We start from the raw sequence: 6,253 nt of genomic DNA on the forward strand, positions 1-6,253 counted from the left end.
CGCTAGCAAAGTTGACCCAGATAACAAAGTAAAGCTAGTTTTCGGTTACGAGCCTAACACGAACCTGACATATTAGCCAGAGGTTACTACGGTTCAGAGCCGCGGACCTGTTTTCTATACAAGTTTGCTGCAAAAAGTGCAGCCTTACCTAATGTCCACCCCACTGTTACTCATTTTGTATTAAGATTTAAAAATGTAGTTGGTATTGGTATGGCGAGTAACCCTGAGTAATAGTAATAAATCACACAGCCATAGTACATTCATGTTGTAAAAAGCTTGATAATATATTAAGTAATCCAAAGTATTCAGAATACGTTACTCTCATTGAGTAACGTAAAGGAATACGTTACAAAATACATTCTGGGGCATGTATTCTGTAATCTGTAGTGGAATACATTTTAGAAGTAACCTTCCCAACACTGCCAAAGATGTACACCAAAGTTAATTCATCTTGTGAACTATATACATCAGTTTTTCACACAGGGACATGTAGGTTCAGATTTTTTACCCCTTAATAACAAACACCTTCATTTAGAAACTGCATGTTGTGTTTACTCGTGTTTTCATTGCCTAATATTTAAATTTGTTTGATGATCTGAAACAGTATGAGAAAACATACAAAATATATGAAATCAGGAAGGAGGCAAACCTTTTTCACACTACTATATACTACTACAGTGTTAGCACAGTAAAAATGGACATTAGGCTCTATATTACTGCATAATGGACTATATTTTTGTATAATATATGGACAAAAGTACTGGGTCACATACACATTACACCTACAGGAGCTGCTCAGCCATTGAAGCCCATACCATGAAGCCCCCAGCACACGGTTTTTGTGCTGATGTTAATGCCAGAGTAGGTTTGGAGTTCTGCAGTTATTGAATCAGCAGAGCGTTGGCAACTTACTATATACCTCAGTACTCAACGACCACTCTCTGTAACTTTATTTGGTCTGACACTGAGTTGTAGCTGAGTTGATGTGGTTCTGAAACACTTCCTCTTTGCCATAATTCCAATTAAGGTTGATCGTGGATTATTAATGATGGAAGAAACTTCAAGAGCTGACCTATAGCTTCAGTGCCATCCTGTTACCATACTCGAGTTCAGTCTTTAGAATAACCCATTCTTTTACAAAGGTTTCAGTGAAATAAAGTTGGTCTAACAGACTCCATGAGCTAGGCTCTTAATTTCATACACCTGTGGCATTGGGACTGAAAACGCCTGGCTTGAAAGATTAAGAGGTGTGACCCAACAAACTGAGGACTGAGGACAAAATTAGCTGGGTCCCAGGTGGGTTTACCAAGTGGGCCCCAAATATTAGCACTGCTTCTCCCCATTTGGGCCCCACATGTGTGTGTTGGCTGGGTATTTTTGTGTTTTGGGGCATATTTTGAAAAAGGATCTGTAAGTTACATCAAAATTTACCAGTTCAACTTTACACATTTCAAAGTGGTCTTCAAACTTAAATCTTAGTAGCATGACTACTGGACTACTAGGTTTAATTAAAAATAAAACACACACACCACTACATCTACTGCCATTTTTGGTTTTTCTGTTCTCATACTGATTTCCTACTAGGAGGTCAGTCTAACAAGAGTTCTCTTTGTCTCTCCTCCATCCCCCTATTGTTTTGTACATTTGATTGTTTTTCTTTATGCTACCTGTTCTGACCTGTCTACCTGATGTGATGTTTGTGTATTGTATGTATGGTCAGAAGAGGTCCAATTTTGCTGCAGGCAATTGCAAGTGACAAATAAATGGCTTCATCATTTGAGTCAGATGTTTTAACAGTCTTTTCCAGACAGCAAAATTTTAGTCAGTATTGTAATAGAAAGGAAATGGATTTTCAAGTTTTTGGTCCTCGTCACAGCTGCGAATAGAAGTGTTTACATTTCAGCAAAGATAACCTTTGTTGAACATCTGTAATCAGACAGTTGTTATTCTTCACCATTCTTTTGTCCATTCGTCCTCTAAGCATCCCACACCATCACATTGTGCATGATATGTGTTCTCTGCAACAGTAATAGTACTGTAATAATCATTCATGATGCAAAAGTGTTCATTTTTTTCATGTTGAAGTCGGTCATCAAGACATGAATGTATTTCCATGAAATGGTACGTGATCCAGGAAAGTAAAGGGAATCAAAGCTACTCTGTAGTTTTCCAGTTTTTCAATTTTTTAAATGAAAACAGCACTTTTGTTTTCTGTCCAAACTCTTTCATTAAGCGCTTCTCTAGTATACAGAGAACATGCAGGAGCCAACGATATTCAGCCAAAGGTTAAAAGTTGAAGTTTAAAGGGAAATTGACCCCTATAGTTTTTTATTGTTTATTTGTTAAAAGGTTTGTATGATTTAGGTTTTCCTCACATCGCGGTGAGACCAGCTTCGTCACAAAATTAGTAAAATCTGAGTTACGACAAAATCGAGACGAAAAAAATGTTACGAGTCAAGGGTCTGGTCAGGACAGTGTGTGTGTGTGTGTGTGTGTGAGAGTGTGTGTTTGTACAAAAGAGGGGTTTCACAATGTGGATTTCACGGTCTGGTGCCTCGCATGCATGAAAGGAGGGATGTGAGAGATGACAGAGAAAGGGATGAAAGGGGAAGAACAGAGGGTACAGCGTGACACAAAGGAGGAATAGACCACGGTGTATATTATGCAACACCAATTGAGCTTTTTAAATTCTCATCATAGTAGTTAATAACACTTTAGGCTCCTCTCAAAAGGAGATAAGAGAAATATGTAAACTATACTAATCGAGCTAGGCAAGAATAAGGCTTACAGTAAGAAAAAGGTTGCCAGTTAACCTGACTTAACCCTGCTGACAGGGCAAAACCCTCGAGCTGATATATTCAGGGTCAGACTCTGCAAGGAGCTGAGATGAACCCCAGCTGCTCGGTTCCTCTTGCGCTTCAGTTTTATGGATCATTTAGCTTGTTATGCTGCCATCTTGGGTTCATGTCTAGTGTGGAGGATGTATTTAATTTTACTTGCTGCAAATGAGCAATGCAAGGGAGCCTATTTATGCTACCTCTTTTTCTATAGCAATCTACAGTATAGGGATCGCTCAGCACAATAACAGCAAGAGAAAACGTGTGACGTCAGAATATTTGACATTTACATTAAACACGTGTAGTTAAAGGATTTTCATGTAGTTAAGAGATTGGAGTTACTAAGCACTGGGAATTAGAAAGCAGGATGAAGATGTAGACAAAGACAGCCAAAGAGCCTTCCTATCTGGTGGGTTTCCGTTATATATAAGTTTATATGTCTTTGTGGAATCAGATGAGTCAGGCTAAGCTTGTTATCACTGGGTAAGAACATACTGATATCTTTTGGGCTAATACTGTAGGTCCAAGCTTTAAAATGAAAAGCAGTCATACACAAAAGAAGAAAATTAGAATAGCATGAATGTGCCAGCCGGCCTTTATGTGCTATATAATTGGGTACTTTCCTTTACAAACATAACGTTTATTTTTTTACCCCACTAGATTTTTTTCTTGCCATAATCTCACCTTAAAGTTTTAATTATTACTAATTTATTCTCATTCCCACCCGACATGACATGAGCAGTTGATAATGACTACCACTCTTTCAAAAATCATCCTCCTCACACTACCTCTTCCCATTTTTCCTTTGTCTCCTCTAATCCATCATCGCTCTTATCCTCTCATTTCCTCTCTCACTCCTATCCAGTGTCTCTTTCCTTGTCAGGTGTCTGAAGTCAGTTTATTAATGCCAAGAAATGAGCACGATGCATTTCCACCTTCATTATCTTCCCTTTCCCATCCACATATTCCTCTTTTACTTTTTGTGTCACTCATCGCCTTTTTGCCTCTGATGACTATCATGACAAAGTCTTTCTCATTTCTGTTCTTTTTGTTCTCTCTGGACTCTGGCAGCTCTCTCTGCAAAATTATCTTCTAATAAAGTTAGCCACAGAGAGCTGATCTGCTGTGGCCGATCTAAAGCCTGTGGGGAAACACTTCCCTCTAGGATAATCAAGCAAGGAAGTGAAAAAGTTATTATTTTAAATGAGTAGGAAGCTCAAGAGGCACATTACAGCTCATTAGTCTGCTGAGGACTGACAGGACAATGACGCAATTCACTCTAGACTAAATCTTTAACAGAGAGATGCTGAGATGCACATGCAAACACATGCATATGTAGAAACACATGCAATTAAAGACAAAAAACTGATGGGTTAAAACTACATAGTGCACAACAGCATGTTGATAACTAAGTACTCAGATAACACACACCAATTAGTTAAACTGCAGGAATGTCTTAAAGACATAAAGACCTGGATGGCCGCTAACTTTCTGCTTCTTAATTCAGATTAAATTGAGGTTATTGTACTCGGCCCTGAAAATCTTAGAAATATGGTTTCGAACCAGATTCTTACTCTGGATGGCATTACCTTGGCCTCCAGTAACACTGTGAGGAACCTTGGAGTCATTTTTGACCAGGACATGTTCTTCAACGCACATATTAAACAAATATGTAAGACTGCTGATTTGCGCAGCATCTCTAAAATTAGAAATATCTCAGAGTGACGCTGAAAAACTAGTTCATGCGTTTATTACTTCCAGGCTGGACGACTGTTATTCATTATTATCAGGATGTCCAAAAAACTCGCTGAAAAGCCTTCAGCTAATCCAAAATGCTGCAGCAAGAATCCTGACAGGGACCTGAAAGAGAGAGCATATTTCTCCTGTTGGCTTCCCTTCATTGGCTCCAGATCCAGAATTGAATTCAAAATCCTGCTCCTCACATACAAGGTCTTAAATAATCAGGCCCCATCTTATCTTAATGACCTTGTAGTACCATATCACCCCATTAGAGCACTTCACTCTCGCTCTGCAGGCCTACTTGTTGTTCCTAGAGTATTTAAAAGTAGAATGGGAGGGAGAGCCTTCAGTTTTCAGGCCCCTCTTCTGTGGAACCAGCTTCCAGTTTGGATTCGGGAGACAGACACTATCTCTACTTTTAAGATTAGGCTTAAAACTTTCCTTTTTGCTAAAGCATATAGTTAGGGCTGGACCAGGTGACCCTGAATCCTCCCTTAGTTATGCTGCAATAGACATAGGCTGCCGGGGGATTCCCATGATGCATTGAGTTTTTCCTTTCCAGTCACTTCTCTGCATTGAATCATACCTGTTATTAACCTCTGTCCCTCTTCCACAGCATGTCTTTATCCCGTTTTCCTTCTAAAAACGTATTAGACCAGGAAATGTTTTTCCAATCTTCTGTTGTCCAATTCTGGTAAACTGTGCATATTGTAGCCTTGGTTTCCTGTTTTTAGCTGAAATTATGTCATTATTAAGGTTAAGAGAAATTGTGGGTTGCAATTATATTTTGGGTAAAACAGCCCTTAATTACTTTTTATATAATTGTGCAATGCATTAACACTTGTATGTAAATGGACTCACTTTAAGTGACATTTTATCACCAGACTCTGGAGTTTCCCTCAGATCCTGGAAACAGGCGAACCTCAGATTTTTCTCAACTTTCTTTCCATTACTTCTGACCTCTTGTGATCTTTCCTCATCTCTCTGATTTCTTATCTCTTTGTCCTCTCTCTGCTCTTGTGTCATTCTTTCTTTGCTGTTGCCTTTATCAAAGCTAATTCCTCCTCTAACAATCTCAGTGATTGGAAGGAAGCTGAAAGCAAATGGCACTACACTTTTTAAATGATGTATCCACCCTCATCATAATGGGGCAAATGTAACCCTGACCGAAAGATATGCCTCCGCATGACCTCTCCTGGTTGTTAAATTTGAACAAATCACTGCTCAATCCCATTGAGCCCCATTTCTTTCTACAAAGAGTTTCTTTCCTCTGGGCTTTTAAAGGGTGCCACAGCTTCTTGAAAGAAAACACACTGGGACAACTAGATTTTGCTGGAGCACTGACTAATGTAAAAAGCACTTTAGTCATGGCATAGTTGTTCTTGCAGCTTAAAACTGACATAATTGATTGTTCATTACAGCTCTGCTGTAAGTATAAGCATGCTTTGGATTTCTCAGTGTGGACAAACAGTAAACACGGCGCTGTAGTGAGAGAGATTGAAAGATATATTTATAAAGCTAAAAATATACACATTAGTAGCTCATAAAGTTGGCACGCCAGTTGTCCCAGACTTATTTTGAACATGTTAATATTCCGACCCTAAAACAAATGTTTATACATTGTAAACACATAATGTTAATATGCACAATATATCATCTAATTTCCAAGAAGTAGA

Source organism: Haplochromis burtoni, unplaced genomic scaffold, assembly GCF_018398535.1.
Source record: "Haplochromis burtoni strain Fernald_Lab_line unplaced genomic scaffold, NCSU_Asbu1 Contig_15, whole genome shotgun sequence".
Classification (NCBI taxonomy): domain Eukaryota; kingdom Metazoa; phylum Chordata; class Actinopteri; order Cichliformes; family Cichlidae; genus Haplochromis; species Haplochromis burtoni.